We start from the raw sequence: 22595 nt of genomic DNA on the forward strand, positions 1-22595 counted from the left end.
TGGTTCACTTTGTGAGTGGAAATCACACAAAAAGGGGGTTCAAGGGAGACCCTAGTATCCTAATTCTAATTTCAGGACTCCACTTCCCAGTTTCCTTTACCTTACCTCTCAAAATTTTGGTCTGGCAGCAGGAGCTCCAGGCAGGTGAGTCTTAACTAGTCACCATTTTCCAACTTCCTTCTACTTTGTATTCTTGAGCTGCCCTTTGAAATCATCTATTCACCTCTTTTACTTCATATTTCTCCCATTTGCCTTAGAGAAAGATTTAGAGTCTCTTCTGACATTGAAGTCTTCAATCATTAGCACTCAATGAGTAAAATCTATTATTAAGATGCTCTCAAGATTTAGGTATGATGCATTCAAGGTAGTACTTCAGCTCTAGTGCACTTGTTCTAATTTTCTTCAGCTATAACTTGAACTTAGTTATGACCTTGCTCAGACTAATGATATAGACCTTCTCCATAGTATCTTTTGAGACCCAACAAGGACTAACTTCATATCTTAAGCTGTTTCCCTATTAGGCATTTCACCAGCTTCCTGCTCAATTAATAAAATCAATAGGCTGGGGTCTCAGAACCAATTCTGGCTCACTTAACATGTACAGTAACAAACAGTGTGTCCTCAACCTGATATTTTAACTTCACAAAACTGAAAACACACTTCTATCAGTAAAATTCAGTCACCATGTATATACCAGTTACGAACTTAGGAGACACTAATAAAAGATCCCTGGCCCAGGACTTGGGGAACTACCTTCCCAATATGTGTTCCACTGGGCTCCTTTGCTTGACCAACTAAATATAGCTGCTTTTCTCATTCCCAATCCATTTGTCTCGTTATACCCATAGCAATCAAAGTCTGAAAGATCATGGTAACACATTCTACAAATGTAGTTGATTTGATACCTATAAAATACAACTGGTAAAGTCCATATGTATAGTTGATATTTGTGTTATTGAAAAGGGGTATTTATCAAATAGGAAATAGATGCCCTCTTCAATAAATGGTGCTAGAAATAATGGATATCTACCTGCAGAAAATGAAGCAAGACCCTTACCTCACTCCATGCACAAAAATAAACTCAAGGTGGGTCACAGACCTTGAGGTAAAACCCCAAACTATTAGGGCCAGCAATGAGGGAATTGGGACAAACCTAAGAACCTTGGCACAGGGAATACATAGGCTATCAGAAATAGGGAAGGACACAAATACAGAGGAGTCACAAATTGACAAGTGGAATATACTGAAGATAAAACACCTGTGTACATTGAAAGAATTCACCGAGAGTAATAAGAGAGCCCACCGACTGGAAAAACATCTTTAGCAATGACACATCAGACAAAGGCCTTATTACTAAAATCTACAATACTTTGCAAGCTTACAATAAGAGAAAAACTAACTGCCCACTAAGGAGATGGGCAAAGGACCTGAACAGAAGTTTCACAGGGGCAGAAATCCGAATAGCCAGTAAACATATGAGGAAATGTTCCTGATCTTTAGCCATAAGAGAAATGCAAATTTAAACAACTATGAGATACCATCTAACACCCTCAAAAATAGCCCAATTCAAAAAATCAGAAAGCAACAAGTGTTGGAGGGGACTGTGGTGAGATAGGAACTCTCATCCACTGCTGGTGGACCTGTAGGTATATAGAGCCACTAAGGAAATCGATTTGGTGATTTCTCAAACAGATGGAAACTGAGCTACCATATGACCCAGCAATCCCTCTACTGGGCACATACCCAGAAGAGGCAAGAAACAAACCACAGCCAGATATCTGTGCTCCAATGTTCATCGCAGCACAGTTCACAATTGCAAGGAGTTGGAAACAACCCAAATTTCTATCAACAGACGAATGAATTAAAAAACTGTGGTACGTACATATAATGGAGTACTATGCATCACTAAAAAGCAGTGATGAACGCATGAAGCATATCACTGCATTGGAAGAACTGGAGGAAATTATGCTAAGTGAAGTCAGCCAAGCACAAAAGGACAAGCGCAACATGAGTCAGCTGAGGTAAGCTTATTTTTTTTTTATTGCAAAAGGGGTACAGGGAAAAAGCTACCGTATACAAACATTCCAGGAGTGAGGTCCAGGTCGTGTGACAGGGTCCAGACCAAATCCAGGGGTACATATGGTAGCCAATTAAAAGAGGCAGGAGATAGAAATATGTAGCAGGGGCACAGGGCACTAACCCACCCAGGGGGAGTGTATTGTTTATAGCTCCACAGAAAAAGAGGTACCAGACTTCAACCCGGATGTGAATGCAGTATGCTGGTATGGAGCTGGGAGTCAGTGGAGGGGTCTGAGGGCCTGGCCCCAGTCTCAACTAAGTGGACAGCTGCCCCTTCCCCAGATGAATTTACTTTAGATGACAGCACTGAGGCTACAGCTCAGGGAGAAGTACATGTCTGATCAGAGCACACGGGAGCAAATGAAGGGGAGGAAGTGAGAGTAGAGCACAACCTGACCCACCAAAGTTTGAGAATGATATCCCTGCTCAGAAAGGCCAATGCAAAGAGAGGACCATATGGCTGGTCCCACTGTGAGACATGATGTCCCTCACTGACCCATTGCCCTATGGGGGACAACACTGCAGACTCATTGTCGGGATTGGCCCAGTCTGATCCCACCACACTGAGGCAAAACACTAAGGGAATGCGGCATAGCAATAGGGGGAGTAGTGCAGGGAAGTCCCAAGGCAGTGCCAAGTATAGACTTTGGGGACAGGGCGTGGCACCCCATTGGACTTGGAGGACAAACAGACCTTGAACTATTTACAGATTTTTCCCTTTTTTTGTCTTTGTCTTCTTGTTGTCGTCGTCCTTTTGGTTTCTTTTGCCACTTTGTTTTGCTATGTCTTTTGTGCATATTATTATATCTGCAGGTCTATCAAGATAAGATAGGCTGGATGAACAGTCTGGAGGAGAAGACAATAGGACTGATGGTTCCAGGAGGACATGGGGGAAAGGAGGTGGTTTTGACCAACCCAAGGATGGGGTAACAACAAGTGATCCAAAGATGAGTGTGAGGAGGTTGTAGGAGGCCTGGTAGGGCTTGATCAAGGGCAATGTAGCCAAGAGAAATCACTGAAACCCAAATGAGGGGTGAGCATGATAGTGGGGCAAGAAGAAAGTGAAAGGGAACAGCAGAAAGAACTAGGAGGCTAAGAGCATCTATAGAAGTCTAAATATAGGCAAGTACATATGTAAATACATTTATATATGATGATGGGGAAATAGATCTATGTGCATATATTTATAGGTTTAGTATTAAGGTAGCAGATGGACATTGGGCCTCCATTCAAGTACTCCCTCAATGCAAGAACACTTTGTTCTATTAAATTGGCACTCCATGATGCTCCCCTTCCTGACACGATCGCTGAAGACAAATGGGTACATAAGCAAATGTGGTGAAGAAAGCTGATGGTGCCTGGCTAACTAAAGATATAGCATCTGGGGTCTTAAAGGCTTGAAGATAAACAAGCGACCATCTAGCTCAGAGGCAACAAAGCCCACATGGACGAAGCACGCCAACCTGTGTGACCACTAGGTGTTGAAGGGATCAGTTATCAAGCATCAAAGAACAACAACAAAAAATCATATCATTGTGGAAGACGGGAAGTGCAGATTGGGGACCCAAAGCCCATATGCAGGCAATTGGAAATACCCTTACAGAAGGGTCACAGGGAGGAGATGAGTCAGTCAGAGTGCAGTGTAGCAACAATGAAACATAAACTTTCCTCTAGTTCTTAAATGCTTCCTCCCAGCCCTCCCCCCTCCCCTCTATCATAATCCCAATTCTACCTTACAAATCTGGCTAGACCAGAGAATGTATAGTGGTATAGATAGGAACCGGAAACACAGAGAATCCAGGACAGATGATCCCTTCAGGACCAGTGGTGAAAGTGGAAATGCTGGGAGGGTGAAGGGAAGGTGGAATAGAAAGGGGGAGCTAATTATAAGGATCTACATATAACCTCCTCCCTGGGGGATGGACAACAGAAAAATGTGTGAAGGGAGACATCAAACAGTGTAAGATATGACAAAATAATAATTTATAAATTATCAAGTGTACATGAGGGAGAGGGGAGCTAGGAGGGAGGGGGGAAATGAGGAGCTGATATCAAGGGCTCATGTAGAAAGCAAATGTTTTGAGAATGATGAGGGCAACAAATATACAAATGTGCTTGACATACAATGGATATATGTATGGATTGTGGTAAGAGTTGTATGAGCCCCCAATAAAATGATATTTTTAAAAAGAAGGAAAAACCTATTTATAATAAATAATTGGTCTTGCAAACTTCTATTATGCAATCTCTGATATTTCTATCACCAAAATGATATTTTCCAACTTTTGCATTGTATTATAGATATGTTTTCAGCAGTGACCAAAAAAGAGTAACTTATGAGGTTGCTCATGTTCAAGCCAATACTGCATGGTAATTGGTTCTTTGGTTTGGAGGTTTAGGAGGATAGTCTCAATTGGCTATCCCAGTTAATTTGTCTGATTTTGTGTTTAGTACTTCTGTTCTACCTCCTAGTTCATTGCTTAGCTCCTGAGATCTTAAAAACTTCAAGTAGCCATCCAAGGCACAACAGTGGTCTCTATTCAACTAGAACAACAGAAGATGAATAGGCAAGAATAGGAAGGAAAAAAGGCATGTGTGGCTAACTGCCTCAAGGAACAACCACTTTCCTTTGAGAGCAGAAGAACTGGTGCCAGCCTACCATTAATGAACAATGTGATCAAATAGCCTATAAGGGAATCCTGGTCAGAGAGGGAAACACATAACACAATTTCAAATTCTCATGGACTACAGATTTTCTGGAGCCAAAGATGCTTGATTAACCCTTGAAACTATTGGCTTAGATGGTCTTTAAACTTTAAATAAAAATTAGTCAATGGAATTTTCTTAAAAATCAAAGATAGTTTAGTTTAACAGGTAAGAATATCTGCCTTGAACATTAAAATCTATCTATAGGGAATCAAATTGACAACAATTCAAAAATAAGAAACCCGGGAAGCAGTGAGTTTATGTTAAAGGAGAAACAATTTAAAGAATGCAAGCAATACCACTAATTTGCACATGTAGAAACTGATATTTGTTTTGTTGTGTATATTCTCCACAAAAACAAATATTTTTAAAATTGAGAATTACCTAAACTTACATCTAAAATCATTGAGAACACCTCTTAGATTTACATAATTTTCAGAGAGACGAAGAAATGATTTACACTTACAAGCTATCTAGAATGAATTCTGAAAGAACAGGGGCAGAGGGGAGCCTCGTACCTTATTCTCAACATAGAGAACTAAAAATTTTTATTTTCAATATGTGTTTTCTTTAGATGGGAGATCTCTTCCTTTATGGTGTCTCCTTTTACCCGTATCTCCTTTTCTTATTAAACAATAATAAAAGTCCATTGTCTTAGAGCTAACTAGTGATGCTAAAACAAAAATAGCACAACTGGGTGATTTTAAGAGACAGGAATTGATTCTCACAGTTTAGGAAGCTAGAATCTGAATTCAGTACACCAGTTCCAGGGAAAGCCTTTTGCTCTGTATCAGCTCTGGGGGAAAGTTCTTGTCTCTTCAACTTGTTTACTGGTTCCTTCAAGATTTCTATGGGGCTTGGCATCAAACTTGCCTCATTTCCATTTCTTTCTATTGTTATTTAATCTCCTTTATATTTCAAAAGAGATTGATTGAAGAACATGCGACTCTTATAAATCCTGGCGCAAAGACAACTCATTCCCAAATGGGATTACAGCCATAGATATAACAGAGGCTATATACAGCCTAACAGAGGTTAGGGTTTACAATACCTATTTGGTGGGGTGGGGTTGCACAATTCAATCCATAACAGTCCACCCTTTGGCCCCTCAAACTTCATGTCCTTGCCACATGCAAAACACATTCACCCCCATCTCATTATCCCAAAAGTCTTACATTAACTCCAAGTACATATCTCATCTTCTGAGTCATATAAAGCAAATATAGGTAAGATTCTGAGGCAAAATTCTTCTTTATCTGTGAACCTGTGAAATCTAGAATACAGATTATCTGCCTCCTGAATACAATTGTGGATCAGGCATAAAGTAGATAGACATTTTCATTACAAATGGGAGAATTTAGAGGGCACCAAACAAGTCTAAATATCAACAGAACAATTGACATTAATGCTCAAAGTCTGACAACAATCCTCTGTTCTCCGAGACCATCTAAACAATGGGCTCACTCCCAATGCTCTTAGTGTTGGCCATTCTCTCTGGATTCTGGTAGAAGATCTGGGTTTCAGCTTCACCTTCCAGCCCCATTCTCCTAGTCCTTCTGAGGGCAACCCCACCTCCTCAGCTTCAGCAGACTCCATTCTTCTTGCCCTTGGGCATGTTAGCCACACTCCCCAACCTTTGCACAGAGGCCTCACACTCCAGAACTAAGTTGTCAAAGTTCTAAATTTTGTATAGCTAGAAGTCTGTGGTCCCACCTTTTGAGATCCCAAAGACCATGGGTTCCCAGCCTTTGAAACTGGGAAGGCCTCATTCCCATGTTCCTTCCCACATTCTGCTGATCTCTGAGCTGCTCCAGTGATGGTCCTAATCTTTTCTTGGAGGACAGCACATGTTGCTTCTCTGGGGTGTTTTCTGCCTATAGAATTAAATGAGGCAGACAGCTTTCTTTCCTTTCCTCCTATCTCTGAGCTTTTCCATCAAAATTGATGTATTTGGTGGTTGGTTAGCCCCATAAATTACAGGCTTAGTCTTTCTAGTAAGATTGCATAGCCCCATTCTTAGTAAACATTCTGGGATACATATCCTCAGTTTATTTAAGAAAAACTTGTTTTGTTTTCACATTACACAGGTTTTTTTAAGCTTTTATTTTTATAAACAGTTTTATTGGGATATAATCCATGTATCATAAAATTCAATATCATAAAATATCAAGAGGAATTATATTATCATTATAACAGTCAATTTTATAACATTTGCTTCTTTCTTGTACTCCTTGTTATTTGCTCCCAATTTTCTCCCAACTGCCCTTGCCATACCCCCAAGAAACCATTAATCTAGTTACTGTCTCTATAAATCGATCCTGGATTTCATATATTGAAAAACATACAAGAACAAAAAACAAAGAATCAAAAAGAGCTAATACTAACAAAATAAAATAGAGAAATAAACCAAATTGAAAAGAAAATAGAAAGTATTAAAAACCAGAACCACTTTTAAATGGATCAAAGGGGAGAAAAAATGATAAGGTGTTAGATTTTTACCTAGCTACGTCTTCCATGATTCACTTTCCAATACACGCTGTCTGATAGGAAGGGCATCCACATCTCTGGTCTCTGTTCAAAGGGGATTCATCAGAGGCTTCATTCACCTGTACTTTCCTTTCACTTTTTTTTTACTCATATTCTCTGTCTGGTTGCAAAGCTATCACATCCCTCAACTATATTCAGAGGAGATTCATCAGAGGTTTCATCTATGTGTGAATCCTGCACGTGGATTTTGGACTTCCACTAGCATCCATAGATTTCTGTAAACCAGGTAGTCAAAATTTAAGTTGTGATACTATTCCCTCCTTTGGATTATATTATTTACAATCATCAGAGCACATGGACTAGTGTGCTTCTTCCAAATGGACTTAGTTGACACCTCACTTAGATGGCTGTTTGTTTGGAGACAAGCCTTTAAGACCCCAGACACTATTCTATCTGATAACTAGACACCATCTAGTTTCTTCCCTACATTTATTATTATTATTAAAAGATCAATTTGGGGATCTTATAATAATCCATACATAAATTATATCAAGCATAATTGTACTTATGTTGCCATCATTATTTTCTAAACATTTACTTTTTATTTGAGCCCTTGGTATCAGGTTCTCCTTTTTTCCTCCCTCCTCTCTCACCCTTGTGACGCTTTGATAAATGTTAAACTACTATTATTTTCATATTTTACACCAACTGCTATCTCCTTTCCCCACGGTTTTTGTTGTTCCTCCCCCTGGGGGGTGGGGTGGGGGTGGTTTTGTGTTGATCATTGCAATCACTTCCCCCTTCCTCTCCTCTCCCCACCTTCCCTCTACACTTCTAGCATCGCTACTCCCATTCCTGTGCCTGAATTCCATGTGTTGGGAGCTTTGTTCTCTTAACTGTACCTGTGCACATGCTTCAGTCTATTCTGCAGTGAAATGCAAAACTGGGGTCATGATAGTGGGGGGTGAGGAAGCCTCAAGGAACCAGAGGAATATTGTGTGTTTCAACAGTGCTATACTGAACCCTGGTTAACTCATCCCTTCCTTTTGCCCCTTCTGTGAAGGGACGTCCCAGTGTCTACAGATGGTTTTTGGGTCTCTGCTCCAACTCACCTTGTTCTCAACAATATGGTTTGTTGTTTTTGGTATTCTGATGCCTGTTACCCAATCCTGTTGACACCTCATGATCACACAGGCTGATGTGCTTCTTCCATGGGCTTCTTGCTTCTCTGCTAGATATTTGCTTGTTTAACCTCAAGCCTTTAAAACTCTAGATACTATATCTTTTCATAGCTGGACACCGTCTACTTTCTTCACATTTGCTTATGCATCCATTTTGTCTTCAAAGATTATGCTGGAGGGTGAGCATCACAAAATGCCAGGTTGTTAAAACAAAGTGGTCTTGCATTGAGGGGAGGGCATGAGCAGAGGCCTGAAGTTCATCCACTACCTCAGTGTATTGCTGTATGAATATATGTACATAGGCTAATACCTCTATTTTTATGAATTAATATGTTTACATATGTACACACCTATGTTTATACCTCTATCCATAGCTTTGCCTTCTAGATCTTTACTCTGTATCCTTTTACCTCTTCTTCACTACACTTTGCTGTGGTGCGCATATCTTCAGTGATCCCTTCTTGAGGACAAGTATAAGAACTAATTGTTCTTAGATTAGGGCTACTATTAAGTACAAGCACAAAATCCATATGGTTTATATATGGTTCCTGTTCACATTTTATAAGCAGCAAGCAGAAACCACACAGCCCTTTTAAGATCTCACTTAGAAAACTCCTCAGCCATATATCCAAATTCATCACTTACAATTCCACTTTCCACCTAACATTTGAAAACAATCAGATAAGTTCTTTGCTACTAATAAAACACATTGCTCTTCTGCCATTGTCCAATCACACGTTTATCATTTTTTTTGAAAACTCAACAGAAGTATATTTTAGGTCCACATTTTTAGCAATGTTCTGGTGCCATAAATATTCTCTAAGATTATAAAGACTTTTTCTGTAGTTCTCACTTCCTTTTGAGCCTTCACTACCCTACCAACTCAGCGACCCTGTAGGATGGGGTAGAGCTGCCCAGGTGTTGCTGAGACTGTAATTGTTTATGGGGAGTAGAAAGAGCAGTCTTTTCCCTGCCTAGCAACTTGGGGTTTTATTACAACCCACTGCCATAGAGTCAATTCCAACTCAAAATGATGCTATAGGACAAAGAATAACTCCTTTGGGTTTTTGAGGTTGTTACATTGGTACTTTATGGGCCTACTAGATAGAATGCTTCAGCTTTTTCCTACATAGCAGTTGGTGGAGTCAAACTGTTGACCTTGAGGTGACCTTCAACATGTAATCCATGATGCCACAATGCATTGTCCAGTCTCCCACATTATCTTATTCCAAAACTGCTTCCACATTTTAGGCATCTGTTAGTGCAGCACCCCACTTTCCTGGTACTAGATTCTGGCCTAATTATCTAGTGTTACTATAACAGAAATACCAAAAGCAGGTGGTTTAACAAATAGAAATTTATTTTCTCACTGTTTAGGAGACGAGAAATTCAAACTCAGGAGACCAGTTCTATGTGAAATCTTTCTCTGTCAGTTCTGAGGGAAGGTTTTTGTCTCAACGTGTCATCTGGTTTATTGGAAATCTTCCCATGTCTTGGACTCTATTCAGTGGCATCACTGGGCTTAGTATCACTCAATGCAGTAACTCATGGCAACCCACCCTCTCATGGTGGAGTGGCTCCACACACCCCTTCTGCTGTAGCCCCATAAATCCTTGCAGCTCCTCCCCTCTCCCATTGGCCAAGGCAGAAACTCTCAGCTCCACTCAATAGTACTAATCTTGGTCTACCAACTAACACAAGGGGTAGGTTGTGTTAGCCCGGGTAGACTAGAAAAACCAATCCAGAGACACTCATATGTTTTTAAGAGAGAGTTTTTGAGGGGCCCACCCCAATCCCAACAATGTGGACAGCCTCCTCACCCCCCAGAAGAATTCACTTCACAGGACAGTACTGAAGTTACAGCTCAGGGAGAGGTGTATGTCTGATCAGAGCACACAGAAGCAAATGAAGGAGGAGGGAGAGAGAGTGGAACATATCCTGGCCCACCAAGCCCTGAGGACAATATTCCTGCTCAGAGGAGCCAATGCACAGAGAGGACCATAGAGCCGGCACCACTACAAGACATGATATCCCTCAATAACTCATAGCACTGCAGGGGACAATGCTGGAGACACAGTGGGGGAATTGTGCCTGATCTGACCCCACCACACAGAGGCAAAACACTAAAGGTATGCAACAGAACAGCAAGGGGAACAGAGCAACGAAGTCCCAGGGGCGTACCAAAATAGACTTTGGGGCCAGGGCATGGCACCCCATCAGACTCAACTGGAAAGCACTGCTAAAGATCAACAAACAGATCTTGAACTATTTATAGGCTTTTCTCTTTTTGTTGTCATTGGTTTTGTTTTTGTTGTTTTGTCGCTTTGTTTTGCTCTGCCTTGTTTTGCGCATACATATTATCTCTGCAAGTCTAACTAGATAAGCTAGGCCAAATAAATAATCTGGAGGAAAAAGCAACAGGACTGATGGTTCCCGAGGGACATGGGAAAGGGGTTGGGGGGATAAGAAGTGGATGTTAACAAACCCAGGGACAAGGGAACAACAAATTATCTAAAATCAATGGTGAGGAGGGTGTAGGAGGCCTGGTATGGCTTGATAAAGGGCAATGTAAATTAGAGGAATTACTGAAATCCAAAAGAAGACTGAGCATGATAGTGGGACAAGAAGAAAGAAAGTAAAAGGAGATAGGGGAAAGAACTAGGAGGCATAAGACATTTATAGAGGTCTAAATACAGGCATGCGCATATTTAAATATATTTATATATGACTATACAGAAATAGATCTATGTACATATATTTATAGGTTTTGTATTAAGGTAGCAGATGGACATGGGGCCTCTTCTCAAGTACTCCCTCAATTCAAGAACACTTTGTTCTATTAAACTGGCATTCCATGATGCTCACCTTCCCAACACGATCACTGAAGACAAAGCAGGTGCATAAACAAATGTGGTGAAGAAAGCTGATGGTGCCGGCTATCAAAAGACATAGCATTGGGGATCTTAAAGGCTTGAAGATAAACAGTCGGCCATGTAGTTGATAAATAACAAAGCCCACATGGAAAAAGCACACCAGCCTGTGACCATGAGGTGTTGATAGGATCAGGTATCAGCCATGAAAGACCCAGAACAAAAAATCAGATCATTGTGAATGAGGAGGATTTCAGAGTGGGGACCCATAGCCCATCTGTAGGCAACTGGACATCCCATTACAGAAGAGTTACGGGGAGGAGACGACCCAGTCAGGGTGCACTACAGCACTGATGAAGCATACAACTTTCCTCTGGTTCTTTAATGCTTCCTCTCCCTGCCCCACTATCATGACCCCAATTCTGACTTACAAATCTAGCTAGAGCATGTACTTGGGTACAGATAAGAGCCAGAAACACAGGGAATTCAGGACAGATAAACCCCTCAGGAACAATATTGAGAGTAGCCATACCAGGAGTGGAAAGGGTAGGTGGGAGGAGATAGGGGGAATTGGTCACAAGGATCTATCTAGAACCCCCTCCCAAGGGATGGGCAACAGAAAAGTGGGTGAAGGAAGACATCAGTTAGTATAAAACATGAAAAAGTGATCTTTGATAAATTATCAAGAGTTCATGAGGGAGGGGAAAAATGAGAAGCTGATACCAAGGGCTCAAGTAGAAAGAAAATGTTTTGAAAATAATGAAGGCAACAAATGTACAAATGGGGTTGACACAACGGATGCATGTATGGATTGTGATAAGAGTTGTATGAACCCCCAATAAAATGATTTTTTAAATTAAAGAAAGAAAGAGAGAGAAAAAACAAAAGTTTTATATAAAAGAGTAATTGTATATTGAGAAAACATCCCAGCCCAGTCCAGATCAAGTACATAAGTCTGATATTAGCCCGTATGTCTGATACCAATCTATAAAGTCTTCTTCAGACTCATAAAATGCATGCAATGATGCTGAATGCAGGAAGATCACAGGCCAGTGGGTGGAAAGTCTTGTGGATATAGGAGCGATATAAGCATCTCTGCGCTGGCAGGGGCCTCCACGTGGTTCTTCCAGTTCCAGAATCTGGCTGCATCAGCATAGCTCCATCAGGCTTGTTATCAGTAATGTCTCACAGGGAATGAGCATGTGTCTCCCCTCCAATGAGCTATTTATCTACCTAGTGCCTCCAAATGAGATCATCAAGTGGTGACTTGATTGACAGGCTAAGCTCCACCCCTTCACTCTTAAGTCTCAAATTGACAACAGATTATCTAGCTACCACATAGGTGAACAGAAGGATAAGGTGGTGGTGCTGATAAGTTACTGCAGGCACTGCCCTGGTGTCACTCCTCTAAGTGTGTCAGAGGTATGTGTATGTACATAGTCTACACTTCACATGCCACTACATCATTCTTCCTCCATCTCTGTTTCTTTTGTTTGATTAGTTAATTTCTTTTACATTTCAAAAGAGATTCATTTAAGACACACTCTAACCTTAAAGTCAGCAATTTGAATCTACCAGCAGCTCTGCAGGAGAAAGACTTGGGGTTCTACTCCTGTAAAGAGTTACAGTTTCAGAAACCCACAGGAGCAGTGCTACCCTGTGCTATAGGTTCTCTATGAGTTAGAATTGACTCGATGGCCAAGAGGCTGAGTCTGTACTAATCCTGCTTTGTTAACATAACAAAGACAAAGACAACCCATTCCCAAATGAGATTATAACCACAGGCATAGAGGTTTAGATTTACAACAGATATTTTGGGACAGTTAATCAATAGCATACTTAATATTAATATGGAAATAATTAATGAGGCTTAGGGATAACTTACATTTTGACATGGGAGTCACCACTGGTGGAATTGTAGGTCTTAGCGAACAGATATAAAATTTATTTTAATTAGATACATTACATGCATCTCTAAAATGATATTACAAGTCAGTTGCCCATTCTGGCAACATGGGGTTAAGCTCTGGTTCCTAAAGCAGAAGCTAAAAGAAAGATCATGCAGAATCAAGAAAAAGCCAAGAAAGATTTGTCATAACTGCAGGATGACTTTATTTGTTTTTAACTATAACAATGATTAATATTATGGCAACACCCTGAATTGTGGGTATAAAAACACAATCTGCTCCCAAAATATGACTCAATCTCTGTGCTCCCAGATATCACCGAAATTCCTTGGAAGACAATGGCAGGCCTTTGCTGAGGTTCCAATTCTCTATTTTTTTTTATTAAAGTTGGGGACAAGCCAAAGTTGACCCACAAGCCTGATGCTAGGTAACCAGTTATAAAGCCAGGAATACTGCACCTATAAATGCCCATATAGTAAAGTCAACTGTATATCCTGTTCCAATCAATAATCCCCACCCACAACTACTACCCTGAAATGAGCTGCTTCAGGGCCAAATTCCTGCTTGACATGGGTCCAGATAGTTCATCTTGGACCTAGAAATGGAAGGGATCCCAAAAAATCATTGTGATTAACTAGTTGCCTTTATTCACAATATCCCTACATATCCAGAACCCTGTGTCTGTTCTCGTCTTCCTTGGAGAACGTTTGTCATTATATCCTTTATAGTCAAATTTGGAAAACAACTCCCTCTGCTCTTTTCATACTCTTGGGTGTGGCTTCCAATTAACTGACTACTCCTTTGGAGGAAAAGGGTTAGGGAGGAGGTAGGCAGTCAGGGGCTAAGAAGATTCTGGAAGATCGAGTATTCTAATTAGTGTCACTTTTGAGTGTCTGGTTCAAAGGATGTCACTTCCTTTTATCATACTCCGTTCATACATGTAATTGAAAGGGAAATAAATTAAGGCCTTAAAGAGGGCATGAACTTGACCAAGGTCACACCAAAAGTATAAGCTAGAGCCAAGGAACAGGAGTCAGGTCCTTGGCCTCTAGCCCAGTCCTCCATCCAAAAACATGTGTGATTTTCTCCAGTGAGTCAGAGAAAAATAGACAGAAACAGGGTTATCAGAGGAGAAAGTTGTAGTTTGTTTGCTTCTATTCGGCCACCTAAAACTAACAGAAAATAGAGAAATGAACAGGTCCTGAATGGATAAATTAAGAATCCTGAATTGTAGAGAAGGAGGGACTACTGTTTTCAAAATGATGCTTGATCATTACGCCACTCCAACTGCCCAGATGCCCTTCCTGGAGAAAGGAAAGGAATTGGGGGAAGAGAAAGTGAAGGAGAAGGCAAAGGGGGAGGAAAGAAATAGGAGGAAACATTTGAAAGTAAAAGAATATTTGAAAAACAACATGCTATCACACAATGCTTTGGAGGCCTGAATTACAGTTATAGTTTGACTTCTTCTCTTCTTCCTCCCATTTTCCCCTGTTCTGTCTACTGACACAATAAGGCATGCATACACACATCCAAACACATATATCCTCATTCGTCTGCCTTTTTTCCACAGAGGCGCTACTCCAGGTTCTGGAGTCCCTGGCCATCAACTATTTTGAAGGACTTGCTGAATCAGTCGTCTATATGCTGCTTGATCTACATATTTCTAAGATGTTACATGTTCCCTACGCCATTTTCCAAGGAACCTGAGACTAAATAGTTTGAAAAGAAAATATTCATTCCACTATATATTCAAAAGGTAAAATGTCACATTTGCCTGTACTTCCAGATCTACCCTTTCAAGGGAAAAGGCCACTTGTCCTAGAGACTATTCCCTAGAGAAGGTCCACCAGGTCAGTTGGGCCAAGATTATATCTACACCTTTACAACCTGACACCCAGTCTTTGACCCAGTCTTTGACCCATAATCACTTATCTGAAGAATGGAGACCTGAAACATCTACAGAACACAATTAGGTATCACCTTTGTGTCAGTCTGCATAGACTAGAGAAACAAATCCATTGACATATGTGTATAGGGAAGAGTTTTATATACAAGAGCAATTGAATATTGAGAAAACATCCCAGCCCAGTCCAGATCAAGTCCATAAGTCCGACATTAGCCCATATGTCCGATACTAATCTGTAAAGTCCCCTTCAGACTCACAAAACATATGCAATGATGCCGAATGCAGGAAGATCACAGGCCAGTGGGTGGGAGTCTTGTGGATCTAGTGGCATTGTAAGCATCTCAGCACTGGCAGGGGTCTCCGCATGGCTCTTCCAGCTCCAGGAGTCTGGATCCATCAGCCTCTCTCCATGTGTCTTCTCCACAGGGATGTCTGACCAAGGAGTAAGCCTAGAGAAAGAGTGTCTCCTGCCTCCAAGGAGGAAGTACCGGAGTTCCCAGAATGCTCAGGAGAAGGCCATGCCCACACAGAGGTCTCATTGGCTATCATTGGCTAACCTGATTGACAGGTTAGACTCTACCCCTTCACTCTTCTCTCAAATTGACAAACAATTATATAACTACCACAACCTCACTCATATAAGTAGTCCCCAATTTAGGATGGGGTTTCATTCTAACAATTGTATTATTTGTTCTGATGTAAGTGGAATGTATATTTTATTTTTAGATTTCATTTTTATTGTCTTATTATCAGTATCTTTATAAATCTGGTCTTGATTTTTCTTGAAGGGTTGGAAGCATTGTATGTAAACTTACATATATTCTGATACATAAATGCATACCTAAAAATATACAAATTATAAAACATCACTCCAACAATAAAGAAGAGTTATAAACTGGTATTCTGTCCTTTGCAATAATAACTTGTGGAAGGTTTTGGATCATCTGGAATATCCCTGAGAATGGGGATGGAGTTACTCATCAGAAGATTAGTGAGAGCTGTCTATGGATTCTTTTTCTTTTTTGCTTCATATATTTTGTGGTAATACCTCATTCCTTCCTGAATCTGCTTACTGAATTTAGTAAAGCAATCAGCAACTGTCAATTGGTCCAGTTCTGAGCATTTTGCTTTTTCTTTTCTTTCTTTCCCCCCCACAAATTAATGTTTATTCCATCTTTGTGCATTTTCCTGGATCCTTCACCAATATTATATGAGAAAAAGAAGCAAAGCAAAGCAAATGAAAACCTGAAATAAGAATCACTATTGTTATCAAGTAGGGAAAAAGATAAATTAAAATCTACAGCCATCAGCAAGAGAATAGCATAACAAACAAACAAAACTGCTGTAAAAAGAAACGAAGTCCTCTCACAGAAGGGTCACAGGGAAGAGATGAGCCAGTCAGGGTGTAGTATAGCACCGATGAAATACACAACTTTCTTCAAGTTCTTTGGTGCTTCCTTCCCCCCGCTATCATGACCTCTATTCTACCCTACAAATCAGGTTAGATCAGAGTATGCACGTTGCTACAGATAAGAGCCTGCAACACAGGGAACCCAGGATAGATAAACCCCTCAGGGCCAACAAGGAGAATAAATACCAGGAGGATTAGGGGAGGGTGGGGCAAGAAAGGGGGAATTGATCACAAGATCAACCTAGAACCCCATCCCAGGGGAATGAATAACGGAAAAGTGGGTGAGGGGTAATGGAGGATGATGTGAGATATAGAAAAAAAAATCTATAACTTATCACGGGTTTGTGAGGGAGGGAGGACAGGCCAGGGAGGGAGGGAGGGAGAAGAAATGGGGAGCAGATATTAGGGGCTCAAGTGGGAAGATACTGCTTTGAAAATGATGATGACGGCATATGTGCAAATGTGCTTGACACACTGGTGGGATGTATGAATTATGATAAGAGATGAAAGAACCCCCAATAAAAGTATTAAAAAGAAAAGAAACAGAGACATTTGGTAGAAAACTGTATGCAGCCTACTCTTTCAAACAAGTAAAATATGCTCATGCAAACAATGGTACATAAATCTTTTTCCCCCTTATAAGGTATAGAAATGTAAGGTTTTTTTAAAAATTGGATATTATGGATAGGTAAATGTATGTAATGTGAATTCTACCTAGCTATTACAGAGTGGGCCATGAACACATTTATGGATTCTGGGGAGGATGTATACTGTATTACTTTGATTGGAAAAGTGGATACTCCAGCCAAAATTTTAAAAAATTAACACAGAACAAGACAAAGGTGAATGAGACTCCTCTTATACTTTAGTAACATTTAGATCAGCGGTTCTCTACCTGTGGGTTGTGACCTCTTAGGGGTCAAATGACCCTTTCACAGGGGTTGCTCAATTCATAACAGTAGCAAAATTACAGTTATGAAGTAGCAACGAAAATAATTGTATGGTGTGTGTGTGTGTGGGGGGGGTTCACCACAACATGAGAAACTGTATTAAAGGGTCACGACATTAGGAAGGTTGAGAACCACTGATTTTGATGGAAATCAAATTGAAATGCAGTCCCCTCTGTTTTTGAAGAGGCATTGGTTCAGCTCCCAAATCTCAATTGCTTAATGCAGTCCCCTATGAGAATACTCAGAAGGTGTCTTCTTAAACAACAAACCTATTTTTAGTGGTGGAACCAATCTTAGTAGCTGTGACTGCATGAGACTAATAACCAATCTCCATCTTTGAAGGAAGTCCTTACCTTTTCTTGCATATTCTCCCTACATGTGTAACAGCATCTCTGTTTTCATACTCAGTAGTCCATAATGCTATTTTATCGCTGTTACCTCTAACATCAACAGCAGCTCCACAAACATCATCACTGTAGTCATCAAAAGATTTTCCAATAAGGCACAGAAAGGTCTCTAGTCAAAAGCGATTGAGGTCACTTCATCTCTGCTGTTTGTTCAATGTAATTAGCCATCAGCCTCCTCATTTGTTTTTCTCATCTTCCCACATGGGCTCAATATCATTCTTAAAAAGTGAGTAGTCACAGCCAGACATTAAATTACTAGACAACTGGATATGGCTGTACAGAGTCCAAATATCTTCAATAGTATTACACTTAGAGATAAACTGAAGGTTTGCTTGCCAAATTTTGCTTTTTATCACCTTAAAAAAACCAGAGTGTCTGTTCAGTAGTAGATGTTTAATATAGTATTCTGTCTGGATTAGCAACGTCCTGATTAGATTGTTTTCCTTTCTTGAGTAGGAGTGGTTTCCAGTTCCACAGTCATCAGTTTAGATCGACCTGATCTCATCGGTTTTCTTTTCATTGGGTTGTAATCCATATTGAAGTCTGCAGTCCTTGATCTTCATCAGCAAGTTCTTCAAGTCCTTTTTATCAGCAAGTGAAGTTGTGTCATCTGCATATCACAGGTTGTTAATGAGCTTTCCTCCCATCCTGATGCCACATTCTTCTTCATATTATCCAACTTCCTGATTATATTATCAGCATGCAGGTTGAATTAGTATGGTGAAATGATACAACCCTGGTTTTACACCATGCAGTTTTCCCTTGTTCTGTTTCTATGACTGCCTGTTGGTCCTTGTGCAGTTTATACATAAATACAATGAAGTGTTCTGGAATTCTCATTCTTCAAAATGTGATCCATTATTTGGAATGACTCACACAGTTGGATGTCTTTACATAATCAATAAAACACAAGTAAACCTTGTTTTGGTATTCTCTGCCTTCAGCTAAGATCCATCTGATGTTGCAATGATATCGCTTGTTCCATGACCTCTTCTGAATCCAATCTGAACTTTTGGCAGCTCTTTATCAATGTGTTGCTGTAACCATTTTTGAATAATCTGCAGCAAAAACTTACTTGTATGTGATTATTAATGATATTGTTCAATAATTTCCATATCTGTTGGGTCACCTTTCTTTGTAATGGACACAAAGATGGATCTTTTACAGTTGATTGACAATACAGTTGTCTTCCAAATTTTTAAGCCTTCAATATAGATTACAACTCAATGTAAAGAAAGCCAAAATACTCACAATTGGACCAATAGACAACATCATGATAAATGGAGAAAGTATCAAAATTGTCAAGGATTTTATTTACCTGAATCCACAATCAGTGCTCATAGAAGCAGCAGTTAAGAACTCAAATGATGTATTGAATTAGACAAATCTGCTACACAAAATCTCTTTAGAATGTTGAGGAGCAAGGATATTCCATTGAGGACTAAGATGTACCTGACCCAAGCCATGGTATTTTCAATCACCTCATGTGTGTGTGAAACCTGGACACTGAATAAAGAAGGCCATGGAATAGTTGAGGTATTTTATTTAAAGTATCAGTGAAGAATATTGAAAGTACCGGGACAAACAAACAAATTTGTTTTAGAGAAAGTATAACCACATGTTCCTTTAAAAGGAGGATGGCAAGACTTCTCACATACTTTGGACATGTTATCAGAAGAGATCAGTCCTTGAAAAGGAACATAAGACTTGTGAAAAAGAGGAAGATCATCTAGAAGTACTGACATAGGGGCTTCAATAATGGCCTCAAACATAACAATTACTAGGATGATGCAAAACCAGGCACTGGTTCATCCTGTGTGCACAGGGTCATGGTGAGTCGGAGCCTAATTCACAGCCCTAACAGCAATGATGATATCAGCATCTGGCTCCATGTTTTCAAAAACTGAAGCTCCTGATTTTGGGGTTTTTTTTAAGTCATTTTATTGGGGGCTCATACAATTCTTATCACAATCCATACATACATCCATTGTGCCAAGCACATTTGTACATTTGTTGCCATCATCATTCTCAAAATATCTGGCTTCTACTTGAGCCCTTAATATATGCAGTTCATTTTCCCCCTCCCTCCCCACTCCCCCTCCCTCATGACCCGTCATCATTCATAAATTATTATCATTTTGTCATATGTTACACCGTCTGACGCATTTTAAAAAACATTTTATTAAGGGCTCTTACAGCTCTTGTAATATTCCATACATTAATTGTATCAAGCACATTTGTACATATGTTGTCACCATTATTTTCTAGACATTAATTTTCTATTGAGCCCTTGATGTCAGGTCCTCTTTTTCTCCCTCCCACCCCCACCCCCGTGGCCCCTTGATAAATTATAAATTATTATTATTTTCATGTCTTACACCAATGGTTGTCTCTCTTCCCCCATGGTTTCTGTTGTTCCTCCCCTGGGAGTGGGGTGCAGTTATGTGTCCATCATCACAATCAGTACCCTCTTCCTTCCCTCCTCTCCCCACCTTCCACCTGATCTCCTGAATTCTGTGTGTCACGAGCGCTTATGTCTTATCTTCACCTGTGCACATGCTCTGGTATATCTATCAGTGAAAGGCAATACTAGGGTCATAATAGTGAGGGGTGAGAAAGTCTCAAGTGACCAGAGGAGTATTGTGTGTTTCCTTGGTGCTTTACTGCCCCCTGATTGGCTCATCCATTCCCTGTGAACCCTCCGTGAGGGGATGTCCCATTGGCTACAGATGGGCTTTGGGTCTCTGCTCTGAGCAACCCCCCTCATTCTCAACAACATGGTTTGTTTGTTTGTTTGTTTAGGGCCTTCTGATGCCTGTTACCTGGTCCCAGCAACACCTCATGATCACACAGGTTGATCTGCTTCTTCCATGTGGGCTTCTTGCTTCTCTGCTAGATAGCTGCTCTTTTATCTTCAAGCCTTTAAGACCCCGAATGCTATATCTTTTGATAGCCTGGCACCATCCACTTTCTTCACCACATTTGCTGAGGCACCCATTCTGTCTTCAACAATTGTGCTGGGAGGGTGAGCATCACAGAATACCAGGTTGTTAGAACAAAATGTTCTTGTATTGAGGGCAGTCATGAGAAGAGGCCCAAGTCCATCCACAACTTCAGTGTATTGCCATATAATTCTTCCATTTTAACATTTTTTAACTTCTCTCCTTCATCTTCCTCACTATTTCTGTCTTCTGCATTTCTTTCCTCTTCAAAATTCATTAAGTATTGATCTATCAATTTCCCTTCTTCATGATTCTGGTAGTTTCATAATTTCATGTCAACTTGAAAATATAAGAGTGAAGGGGTGGAGTTTAACCTGTCAATCATGTCATAACCTGATGATGACTCCTTGTGGGGAACTTGCTCTCTTTCTCTGCCTCATCTTCCTGCCATTGGGTCACTCAGAGACCTGCCAAAGCCCTTGAGATGCCTCTACCACCAGTGAATCCACAAGACTTTGCACCCACTGGTCAGTGATCTTCTTGTGTTTTGCATCATTGCTTGTAGTTGTGTGATTCTGAAGAGGGATTTATGGACTAGTGTTGGGCTTAGGGACTAGGATCAGATTTGATTTGGATTGACTGGGATGTTTTCCTGATATGTAACTACTTCTTGATATAAAGCTCTTTCTTACACATATATGAGTACCATTGGATTTGTTTCTCTAGTCAACCCAGCCTAACACAATGATCTATAAGATGTTCGATACCAAAGATATAAATTTCTAAATTCAGCATTTTGCCAAATGGACCACTCTCCCACCAATATCTTCCACTATATTACCCTGATCAAATGTTTGGAACATGTTCATATAACTCAGCAATTTTTTCCATATCACCTGTATGCATTTTTCCAAAACCTACTTACAGGAAGATGCAATGTTTGTTTCAGATACATTGCAAGTGAACATAAGAGAAGTATAACATCAAAATTTGCATGCTGAAACATTGTATGTAGTACATATTACTAGAGATAAGTGATTTTAAAAAGACAGTTGTAAATGTACTTTACCATAACTCAACTATGTCATAAGTTGAAAATTACTTGTATGCTGCAATAAAAATAAGCATAAGACATGAGGAAGACAAAAGTGCTTTCACAAAATCAAAATAAATGTTACTATCCATACAGCAAAATTTGCTGACTCATAACAACTGCAGTATCTGCTTTAGTGCATTACTGATTTTCTGTAGACTCTCCTCACAGTTTGAATCTTGAAGGTCATGGGGTACGATAATGAAAGCTCACCCAAGGCTCTTAAAAAAACTCTTTAAGTCTAACTAAGGTAAAAACAGCTGTATTGTTAGAAATGACAGGGTTGTGATTGCACTGGCAGATGTTTGGTATGAAATCCAGAGGACTAGGGTCTTTCTGGGGAAAGAATTACCATAGTCAAAAGTCTCTTTTCTGAATGTGTTCTGCCAAATCACTGTGTATTCTTGACCAAGGCACTTCCTTTGGAAAGGCAGATGTCTTTGAAAAGCTGAAACAAGCAATTTGATCTGCTCTACACTTCTTTGTCAATGTTGACCTTATCATCAGAATTCCATCCAGGGCCACCAGGCTCGGCTAGTGTTGGTAATTATGGATGTGCTCTTTGTAGAAAGATCAAATAATAATACTGTCATCTTTGCTATCACTTAAGTGGGTTTGAGATATGCAATACAGAATGAGAAATACTTTAGTCTTAT

The 22595-nt window shown here is 40.1% G+C and overlaps 1 pseudogene; it reads right to left on the reverse strand.

Annotated features, from left to right (window-relative positions):
* Window positions 1-17753: 17753 nt before the first annotated feature.
* On the reverse strand, window positions 17754-18439 carry LOC142433472 (eukaryotic translation initiation factor 4E pseudogene; annotated as a pseudogene).
* Window positions 18440-22595: the final 4156 nt, after the last annotated feature.

The sequence above is a fragment of the Tenrec ecaudatus genome, chromosome X, assembly GCF_050624435.1.
Source record: "Tenrec ecaudatus isolate mTenEca1 chromosome X, mTenEca1.hap1, whole genome shotgun sequence".
Lineage (NCBI taxonomy): Eukaryota > Metazoa > Chordata > Mammalia > Afrosoricida > Tenrecidae > Tenrec > Tenrec ecaudatus.